We start from the raw sequence: 12,039 nt of genomic DNA, 5'->3' as shown, positions 1-12,039 counted from the left end.
AACTATGTGAGGATAAAATTTTGACAAAAGATGTTTTGAATATGGATAAACTTATTATTTATCTTTTTCCGATGGATAAAATGTTTTTTTATGCTGAATTTTATCAAAAAAATTCTCTTTCTATTAATGCCTAATATAGCCTTATTATATACATAGAGTATAAATATGAGAACAATATTTTGCAAAGATTTAATATAGAAAAAGGATAAGACATTTTTTTGGATAGTTAAGGGCCTTGAGGCCACCAGAACGCTCTGTCATAATTTTTGGGTTTGCATGCGTATAGTTTTATTTTGTACTTTATTATCAGAGTATTCTTTCTTACTCTCTCTGTTCAGAATTATTTGATGTTTTAGAAGGTTTTTTTTGTTCAGAATTATTTGATGTTCTCACTTTTCAATGCAAAATTTAATGAATTTTTATTGTTTTTGACCTTTTATATTTTGCAGATTGTTTTCTTATTGGCTGAATGATATTTAAATGAATTATAAATAATATTTTTAGTATAGGAAAAATAAAAATTAAATGAATCCTTAAACTGTGTGCAAAAACCTTAAACATCAAATAATTCTGAACAGAGGGAGTAATATTTAAACACTAGAACTAAAATCTTATTTCATCTGTTAAACAACAAATGTCGTTTTATCGCTTTTTGATGCTCAAAAAAATATTGTTATAGATTTCCAACACTTTCCACATTTAATTCATATTTTACCATATATTTATAATTGATAAAATTTAAATTTAAACATTTATATAATTATCTTCTATTAATGGTATATTAAATAGGGTATATTTCTGTATGTAAAAGAACTTAATTTTTCTAAATTATGTTCACATGATACGCTTTACGAAACAGATAGAGAAATAGTACTCTGACTATATTGAATAATATTAATGTAAATTTTCGGATGAATACTTTTAGCAAAAAAAAAGATGAATAAAAGTTAATAATATTGATTTGCAGTGTTTTTTCAGGTGGCAGTAGATTATTTTAGTCGAGAATGCATTTAATAAATAAAAAAAACCTGAAGTAATTCTGTTGTGAATTTGCAAGAAAACAAATAAAAAACATTATAAGCATTATAAAGGATTAAAGGGTCTGCAAAATTTATTTCAGCACGTGTTTTTTTGTACGACGGCGATCGCAGAACAAAACAGAAGAAGATAGTTTGTTTTTAGTATGGTGGGCCAAATGGTCAATATAGATTGTTGGACGACATACCAAAAAAGTATACTGGGTTTCCAAGTATATTTTAGAAATAAAGTAATAAACTAATGAGAAAGGCATAATACATATGTAAATACTCTGAACTATTACTGTGCATCAACTAAAATGCTGATGTGGTTTGATAGCTTATCCACATAATATGGTTAACTGAATTTGGTCTACTAAGTCCCATTTGATTGAGAAACAAACAATAGCATTAAATCACAAATATACTTAAGTACTCCACAGAACACGAACTTGGTCCAATTCTTTCCATTTACCAATTAACAGTGACAAACTTATTGTATGATTTATGATATAATTATAGTAAAAGCTCGTTTGAATTTGTGATTTAAAATGATTATATAGGTCCTACAATCAATCAAATATATTCGGCTTTAACCAACTGTACATACTTAAAATGTTTATTAACTCGTCACAACTCACTCGTCAGGCATTATCACACTTAACAACACCAACTTAAAATTATTGTATCAAATTCTAAGAAATTAGATGTTTGGAGGAACTCGAAATTTTTTAAAAAGAAAGTTGGGCAGAAAATAATCAATGTGTATATATTCTCATGAGATAAAAATATGAGACATGTGAACCAAAAAAAAGAGAATAGCGCTAAAAATTTTGAGACACTACAAAAATTGTCAAAATAAATATGGACTGGTTAGAGAAGATTCCTAACAAAATATTTTGGATACATTAATAGCGAAGAATGACGGTGGACCAAATTTCCTAGCACGGACTGACGACAACCATATTTGTTGCCAAACAACAACATCAAACTGTTTGGAAAAGCGATGAAAATTTGGCTGACAAATTTTTTCTGATAATGATTTATGATAGTTTCGAATAGTAGCCGAAAACACACACAAATCTTGAAAACATAAATATATATAACATTTTTTTACGCATTTTGTTGTTGTTGATGAATAACAATATACAGTGCCATGCTTAGATCTATGATGGTTTTAGGCAAACTAAAAAAATGTGGTTTTTATAAAAAAAAAATTAGTGTAAAATATCGTCTCAAATGTACACAAAATAATAATAATAATAACTAAAACTATAAAATTTCTAAAACATATTTTTTTCTTTTTTTCCAGAAAATTATTTACCAAATTCACATAATCGACTTATTTTAGCCACAAATCAGACGGCTATGTAAGTGTAACTGGAACTGGTTGACAATCCGGTCGAATTTTTAGAAACCAAAGAAAAAAAACCAATTAAAATTTTGCAAATCGGTGGTTAAACCGATAGATCCGGTCAAACCCAAAATTTGTTTGAAAGTTAGTTTTTAAGCTCAAAAAATTTTAATTGATGTTGCTACTTATATTGAAGAAAAATTATAAGTCTCCTCATTTAGATATCGATGTGAGATTTTTTTTTTTAATTATGCGTGTTTCAAGTTTTTAATTAATTTTTTTTTTACTTTTCTTTGTTATTTGTGAATATCCATAATAATAAATATCAATAATAATAATACTAGTACAATATATGGGCTTATCTCAAAGAAATAATCTAAAAATATTTACCTCATTAACTATATATATGAACTACTTAATAAAATTGTGGCCCTAATTATTTTTCAATTTTTGGTGGCCTTAAGCTAATGCCTAACATACAAGACATGAGACACGACATGAGACACGACTCTGACAATATATATTAGGTCCGATAAACAACTTAAAATCCGTGTAGACTGATCCGAAAAAACATGAAACCATACCAGATTTGGTTTGAAACATATGTTTTTGTAAAAGTTTGGAACCCCATTTTTTTGTTTGTTCGAATAAACTTGTCTTAACACTATGTATTTAGGTAAACCAAAATTAATCAAAAATCGAATTATTGCATTAGTTGATTTCTACGATCAAACTAGAACCAATTCGTGATAATAATTTATTAGTTGAAACATTCATCATGTTAGCTAGAGATTTTTCATTTGAAACCTTCGCATGGTTAACCACCATAAGAATATACTATTTTACTCCTATTCGTAACCAAAAAAACGAGTTAAGTTAATAAACAAAAAAAGACCATTAGGGATTTTGGGCCGTCGGGTCGGGTTTTCGTCTAACCAGGCCCATTAGGGGTTTTGAAATGGGCTACTTTATCTTGTTTTTTTCTTCCCTTATGGGCTTTTAGATTTAATTTCTAAGGCTGCTTTTCAACTTTGTAATTGAAAAAAAGAAACATAAATATGAAAATCTTTTATCAAAAAAAAAGAACAAAATGAAGGAATTTTGAACTTGATTTTAGTTTTTCTCTTCACAGCGATTTAGGGAAAAATATTGGGTTATGGGTCGAGGATCTCGCCGGTGGATTTTCTGCAAGGTTCGTGTAACACTTATAGATTGTGGTTTAAGCCTGCTTCAAAGTTCATCTCCTTATTAAGTCTGTCCATTTTGGTTATGTTATCTTCTTAGAGAATCTATAGGCTTAATCTTGTGAGAGTTTAGTCTTTCCCGGTATAGAGATTAAAGTTAGTTTCGATGGCACTACAGGCACTATATGATCTTTTTTCTATGAATGAAATTCAGTTGTCGACAAAAGAAGAATTAACTAACAAACATGTTGCTGTCATGCAATATGCTAACAGTTGCATCTAAAATTGAGAAGTTATATCTATAATATGTTATATGTTAATAGTCACCGTTAAGTACTAGTTGTTGTCTCTTTTTTTTTTTTTTTTTTTTTATTATAAGAGAAAGGACCTTGAAACGAAAAGACTGTCCCAAAATAACCTAAGATATCAGAACAAAATAACTAAAGGTATAAGATACTGTCACAAAATAACTAAAACTAACTTGGACTTTGATTCTTCGGAAGAACCATCAAAGCCCTGATTCTTCTTCATTAGGTTTGTGTGGACGACCTGAGAAGAGAAGAAGCAAATGTCAACATGAAAAGAAAACAAATCAAAGTTAAATAAAATAAAATTTAAGAACTGCTTACCGTATGCAAGATAAACCTGATTCTTCAAAGCATTAACCTGATACTCCAAAGCAGCCTGTTTCTTCAAAAAAAGATCAACCTGATTCTTCAAAGCATCAAACTGATATTTCATTACATAGTTATTGACGGACTTGTATCTGCTTTCTCCTTGGCTTTTTTCTTCACCTTAAAAAAATAAAGATTCTTGTTTAGTTTCTGTTTTTGCTTTAATTTTTTTTTTGGATTCCATTATATACCTCCCAACTGTTAATAAAAACAATTCATACCAGACGATTCGGCATCTGGATCATACCGACCAAACATCACCAACCCTGAGATATACGATTAAACAAACAAAAAGCAATCAAGAATTTGTTTTTTTCTCTCTGTCTTACAAAAATTATAATTAAATAATGAATAATATACGGATAATCTCAACATTACCACCAATTATGGAAGCCACCATTCCAACGTCGAAGAGCGTAGGCGTACGCGTGTTATCTCCCGCACCTGAAAGAAAGTAAGAACAATCACAGATGATTACATCGACGATATATCCTCGCCGAACTTTATAAAATACGTTCAGTAATGAGTGAACGTTACGCTGGTACCATTGGTTGAAGAAGAAAACTTGCGACGATAAGTCACTCCGCGATTTACTTGCGCAACGACGGATCTGAGCAGGTTCCGCTGCATGGTCGGAATGCTATTCTTCTTTGTCTCTGATGATTTGTCAGAGAAAAAGTATGGTATATATATTGCTTAAATGGGCCTGCGTTTTCTTTGATCCCTTGGGCCTTAGTCCAGTATCAACTCGGTTCAGGTTTACTACTGGTTTGCCGGATTATCTCAGTTCAACATCAATATACGTAATTCCAATTGTTTCGGTTTATTTAAATTCGGTTGATCTTATATGGTATTAACAATAATCTATCTCATTCACAATTTCCGAAATTCCATCGACCTATTGAAGTAAACAAAATGTTTGGGTAATCAAATACTAAATACTAGATACCGTAAGTGTAATGGATGCTCCAATTGTTTAGTTATTAACCTTTCACGTTTCGCGACCCAGTTCTTGACACGAGAATCATATATTTTTGGACGGTCAAGAACTATTAAAAAATAATTTGCAAGCTTTTACAACTGATCATACGTACAAAACACCATCAGATATTTGTTTGTGTTTTGTTAATGACTCGCAGCATATTTACCAAAGCGTAATCACTTCCAATATGTCTTACTTCTTAGAATTACAATGAATTAGGGGTTTTCAACATTATACTTTCTACATGTATAATGCTAGTCAAAAAAATTTCGAAAGCCTCTCCTTACCACTATTTTCTTAAAATATGGGCTATACATTTGTAGGCGGCTATAGCATGTAGACATATGAATCAAAGTTCAATTTATCACAAATATTCACATTCAATTCTGGTTCCAAAAGTAGGATATACCATATTACCATGAGCGCGCGGCTGAAAAGCCATAAATGGTGAAGAAAAAGGCTGAAAAGCCATAATTCTATTAATTAATTTCTGTTGTATTTTTTTTAATTATAAAAGGGTGGGAAATTCTATGATTATCCTTAGAAGTGTCAATAATAACGAAAATATTTGGATAAAACCCACCCGATTGAAGCCCACCCGTTAACCCGATAATAATTCAATTTAATTTAAAAAATAAACCGAAATTAAATTAAAAATCGAAAATAGAAAATTGAAAACCTTAAACCGAAGTTGATTTGGTTCAACTAAAAACCAACTCAGACCGAATCGATCAAAATCGATTCTCTTCTCACGCGAAACGGCTAACTCCCTCACTCCCTCTTCTCCGAAATTCCTGCAACTTCCCAATCTCACGAAGAAACCAAAAATCCTCTCACAAACCCTAATCGATTTGATTTATCCAAAATCGTAACTTCCTCTTCCCCTACTATATAACTCTCTCTTGTTAACCCTAAACCCTAACTCCTAATTCGCTTATTCCTTTGTTCTCCATCATCGGCGATAGCTATGGTTAAAACTCGTTACGGCGGAGTGGTCTACGATTCCGAAGAACCCAGATTACCCAATAGCAGCGAAGAAGCAGCCAGAGGAGATGAAGACCACGAAACAACTCGGAGAGAAGAGGAACCGGCGATTGATGAACAACCCCCTGAAGTTAGTCCGAGAGAAGAAGAAGGAGTGTTAGAAGGAGAAGAAGCGAATTCCGAGACCACAAATCAAGCGGCGGAAACCGCACCAACAACCATGGAAGAAGAACCACCAGTTCTGGAAACGAATAATGAAGCGGCACCAACACCCATAGAAGGAGAAGCAGCGATTTCCGAAACCACCAGTCAAGCACATGAAACCGCACCCATGGAAGAAGAACGACGAGTATCGGAAACCACGAGTGAAGCTGCCATGGAAGAGTGTGAGGAAGATGAACCCGAGAAAGAGGGACCGGCGCAGAAATCCCAGAAAGAAGGAGAGGTAGCAGAAGAGGTATCGGAAAAAGATACTGCAACAGAAGAGGAATCCGAGAAAGATGCAGAAGAAGAGGAAGAAGGAGAGAAAGAAAGAGAAGAGGAAGAAAATTCCGGGAAAGGAAGAGAAGAGGGAGAAAATTCAGAGGAAGAAAGAGAAGAGGGGGAAAATTCAGAGGAAGAAAGAGAAGAGGAAGAAAGAGAAGAGGAAGAAGGAGAAGAGGTAGAAAATTCAGAGGAAGAAGCACATGACCAATCAGAGCAAGAAGAATCAGAGGGAGATTTAGAGGTAACTATATTTTGAATTGAATTCTTGTTACACCTGGACAACTGTATAGAATAGTTAGCTTTACATAAGTAGGCAATATCCGGACAATTAGGACAACTGTATAGAACATCTAGCGAACAGGGACAACTTTTTTTTTCGTAATTAGGTGCGTATGGACAACTATGACAACAGGGACAACTAAGTTTGAAGTAATTTGGTGCATATGGACAACTGGGACAACTGTGTTTTACGTGATTAAGTGCATATGGACAACTGGGACAACTAAGTCTGATAAGATTGCATTTCTTGTTTATTTTTCAGGATGCCGATGATGATGGGCAACCGATGGTGCCTGAGAGGCTTTACTTCGAGCCAACCGAGTACAGCCAAGGTTGTAGGATATTGACAAGGTGCTCAGTTAGGAAAGTTGTGGACAAGATTGATGAACTTGCTGAGGAGAAAGCATGGTTTAGAGCGCATCCTCAATTTAAGCACATTTTTCACATGTTCAAGGAGCCCAACCACATGAATCAAGGATTGTGGATGCTTCTCCTTCACACTGCTCATACTGAAAGGCTTAGCGAGTGCTGGTTTGTTGTTAACGGAGTCCCAATTAGGTATTCTATAGGAGAACATGCGCTTTTGAGTGGACTTGACTGTCGTGATTACCCGGCTAACTACAAGGATTTGGGGAACACGAAGTTTGTTGAGAAGAACTTTGGTAGGAAGGATAAAATAAAGATTGTGGAAGTGGAAGCTAAATTAAATGAAATGAAGGAGAGCTCTGTGGATAGGAAGAAAATGGCACTCCTCTGGTTTTTATGCAAGGTATTGAAGGCGCAATACAAGGGTGATGGTAACATTGATCCTTTCCTTCTCCGAGTTGTCAGCGATTTGAACGTGTGTAAAACGTTCCCTTGGGGGCGTTACACATTTGATATCATGATGAAGGAGATCAGGCGTGTGATGGCGAAGTTTGATGGCAGCATGAAAGACAAAAAAGCTGAATGTCCTCTTTCTGGTTTCATTCTACCTCTACAGGTAATTCTTAGTTACCATTTCTTATAATGCAAAATTTTTTATAATTTAATAATGATCTTTTTTGACTTTTTGTGTAGATACTTGCTTTTGAGTGTATTCCTAGCCTTGGCCGCAAATTCCGAGAAGCTGTACCTGCCCTCGAAGACTTTCCAAGGATGTGCAAGCACAAGTTCACTGAAGTTTGCATGAAAGGCATTCCGTTGGATGATATAAATGCGACAATCGGAACAAGTGCAAAAGTTAGTTTTTGCTGGTTTTGGTTAGGGTAGAACTCTGATTGACTTGCAGTTAGTGGTTTAAGGACAACTGGTACAACTTATGGAAAAATAAGAATTATGGGTCGTGGGGCAATTAGGACAACTAGTTCAACTATGTATAAAATTAAGAATTATGGGTCGTGAGGTAATTAGGACAACTAGTACAACTATGTATAAAAATAAGAATTATGGGTCGTGGGGCAATTAGGGCAACTAGTACAACTATGTCAATGTTGTTACAATTGGTTCAATAATTTGTGTTTGTTTATATTGGCAGGATATTCATACCATCTTGAAGCCTGAAAACTTGGGTGAAGAAAGACTTTTGCGTCGGATATTAGATCCTGGCTATGATGATGGGATAAGGGTCATTGATGGGGGTGTTGAAAGTTGGATGGATCATCTCACGGTGAAGAAGAAGAAGATCTTCTGGAGATCTTTGTATGAGTTAGACATTCGACATCGAGGTGGATTCACTTCCGAGGCTCCTCAAGTATCTGAACCTGAGACGACATCAATCCTGGAGCTTAAGGGTTTAGTGGGTCTGTTAGAGAAAAGGGTTGCGACCCTCGAACAGCTAGTGCTTCCCCGCCCATTATCTCCACCACCCGCCTCCTCACCAGTCTCCTCTGGTCGACCCGCAGTGGCCCCCCCTCAAAGCGCACCGACACCAGTTTCATCTCCTCGGACCGCAGGAGGAGGGACCCCTCCAAGCGCACCGGCACCAGTTTCATCTCCTCGGACCGCAGGAGGAGGGACCCCTCCAAGCGCACCGGCACCTCCACCAGAATCCTCCTTCTCGTTGTTGGATCGTGTGGAGGTGTTGCATCGTGATGTATGGCGCCAAGGAATAGTGAGGGTGGTTTTAGCCAACAACCAGTACAAGATCAAGATCGTTGACTCGTCGGAGGAATTAGAAGTCATGTACTGGGATGTTCGGGCATCATCCACACCACCACCATCCACATCATCATCAAAAGGCGCATCCTCATCCAAAGGCGGTAGAGCATCCTCATCCAAAGGCGGTAGAGCTGGAACTAAGAGGCCCCGGAAGACATCGAAGTACAAGCAGTCGCCTTTTGTCTCTGGGGGGAAGACCAAAAAAGCGAAGAAGTAGATTGTGTGGTTTATTTCTTTTGTTTAGGTGTTTTTTCTTTTTTAGGACAACAAGGACAACTTTGTTTCTTTTGGATTTCGGACACGTTTCTTTTGTTTAGGACAACAAGGACAAGTATGTTTATTTTGTTTGGGTTGACGATTTATTTTGTTTTAGGAGAAGTGTTTCAACTATAACTCTGTAGTTTAGGACAACAGGGACAACAAGGACAACTATGTTTAGGACAACATGGACAATAAAGACAACAAGGAAAACACGCTCACATAAGAACTCCCAACCACATAAAATCTTCTTCAACATTTCGTCTTATCCATAGCGGCCTCAAGGGATGCCACCTTGGACTCCAACTGGTTGAGTTTCGAGAGAATGGTGTCAAACAAAGACCGCATGGCTTCTTGGGTGTCGTTTAACATTTCAATCTCTTCAAGAATGGCGACATCCCACCACTTCTTGAAGCCACAACTGGGAACCTGAAAACCAGTAAATCGGCTGAAATTCTATTTAGAAAGACAAAAAAAATAGATTGACTTGACGAGTAAACTTACATCCGGGAAATTTTTTGGGCCACAACAGCCGTAGAAGCAACCGTAATATTTCCGGCCCTTGTCCAGCGCGGAGTTGTCAGTTAAACACCCAATTGGAGCTATGCCGCAATAACAAACCTTTGGAATTCCCTTTTGTACAGGGCATGGAAGAATGGTCCTGACTCCATTGACTTCGGGTCCCCATCTAGTGGTCATCCCGTAGTCTTTCTTAGGCAAGACAGAAGAAGAGCCATCATTATTCTTTTCAGCCAATTTCGCGAGGGCTTTCTGATATTTATCCATGTTGCGGCGGCGGAAACCCTAAAAAACTATTTGGGGGAAAAAATGGGAAAGAGAATAATTGGAGAAGAACCCTTCGACCCTTATCTATGAAAGAGAAAACGGTAAACGACAACTATGATGTCACCAGAAAAGTAAAGAGGAAAATAACATATAATATTATCCTCAGCCGCCATTCTCACGCGTGCATTTTCTGGTGAAAATAACATATAGTTGTACCTAGTTGTCCGGTTGTCCCAAATTTGTCATAGTTGTCCTTTGGTTAATTTTTAAGTTTTTTCAGTTGTCCTTTATCAATTTTCCCGTTTTTTTAGTTGTCCTCTCAACCCTTTAAAATCTTTTACCTGCCCCAAGGGTTTCGCGCCCATCCTTTTAGATTTCCTATATTTTTACGTTTAGCCTCTTATAAGATGGAAACCATTGTCAAAAAATACCTTATACCATAAGGGTTATTTCATTAGAAACACTAATGGTTTAGCTTATTTTCAGAAATTAGTTTAGGGCTAAATTTGTTTAGTGTTTCTTCTTCTAGATGCCGTCCGCATCATTGCAATGGTTGCGGCTATTGCATGCACACATGGAATCTTATCTATATCAAACATCCGACACTCACAACTTTTTGTTACCAAATTGACCAGATAGCTCTTCCCATCAAGTCCAACCACACTGTACTCAAGCTCAGGAACATTTAGCTCAGTCACAGTTAACGCTGTCGCTATTGCACATTGGATATGCAACTGATTTTCCACATACGGCACCAATTTCTTCGAATACGATGCACCAGTAATGTCTTCCCTATGCCTGTTGAACCACTCAGACACTTTTTCAATATACGCATCAATCAACGGCAATAATGCATACTTTCTAGCTTTCTTGAAGACACTGTTCATAGATTCACAGGCGTTGCTTGTGTCCAAGTTATACTTATCTCCTTTGAAGTAGCACCTTGCCCATTTCTCGAGAGGAAGACCATTCTCTAAGTACTCCGCAGCTTTGGGAAACATTCTACCAAATTCGGTATATGCACTTAGAAACTCACTTTCGGTGTACTTGTGAGCGCAATCAATGAATTTTTTTGAGCACAAATCTTTCCAAGCATTGGCTGCTTTAACCCTCACATTCCGAGACAGGTGCCAAACACAAAATCCATGCTGAGACTGAGGGTACACCTCTTGCACTGCCTTCGCTATGCTTGTGTGTCTGTCACTCATAAAAACAATCTCAGGATTATCTGGTATAACAGTTTTGAGCATCTCTAAAAACCACCTCCAACTAGCATCTTTCTCACTATCGATTACACCCATTGCAATGGGATAATGGTGATGATTAGGATCCTGAGCTGTGGCAAATACGAGCATACCACCATAAACATTCTTAAAAAATGTTGCATCCACAACTATGACTTTTCTCATTGATCTAAACCCTTCAATGCTGGGACCCAAAGCCACAAAAAGATACTTGAACTTATTATTAGCATCCACTTCCACGCTTGTCACTGTACCGGGGTTCACCAGCTTCAGCATGTACAAATAAGAATGCAATCTTTGAAAGCTCTCAGCCGGACTACCCCTCACTTGACTAATAGCGAGTTTTTTCCCTCTCAATGCAGTAGAGTATGACACATTCACATGAGCTTCAGTTTGAACAACCTTTACTATATTTCTAGGAGCGGGTGTATCCACTACACTTGGATACGAAGCACGCAAAACATCTGCTACTACTTGTGGAGTGCCTTTTCTTTTATTCTCAAGTGTGCTGGTAAGGACCCGAGAGCAACAATGCTTATTCCTGTAAACTCTAAGGCTGAAATAAGTTGAATCCTTCATTCTTACAGCATGTAAATACCATGAACAACCATGTTCAGCTTGACGGCATTTTAGAATGAGTCGCCCAGGATCAG

The sequence above is a fragment of the Eutrema salsugineum genome, unplaced genomic scaffold, assembly GCF_000478725.1.
Source record: "Eutrema salsugineum unplaced genomic scaffold, Eutsalg1_0 scaffold_13, whole genome shotgun sequence".
In the NCBI taxonomy this organism is placed as follows: Eukaryota; Viridiplantae; Streptophyta; class Magnoliopsida; order Brassicales; family Brassicaceae; genus Eutrema; species Eutrema salsugineum.
The sequence above is the reverse complement of the archived record's forward strand: the minus strand, read 5'-3'. Positions refer to the sequence as shown.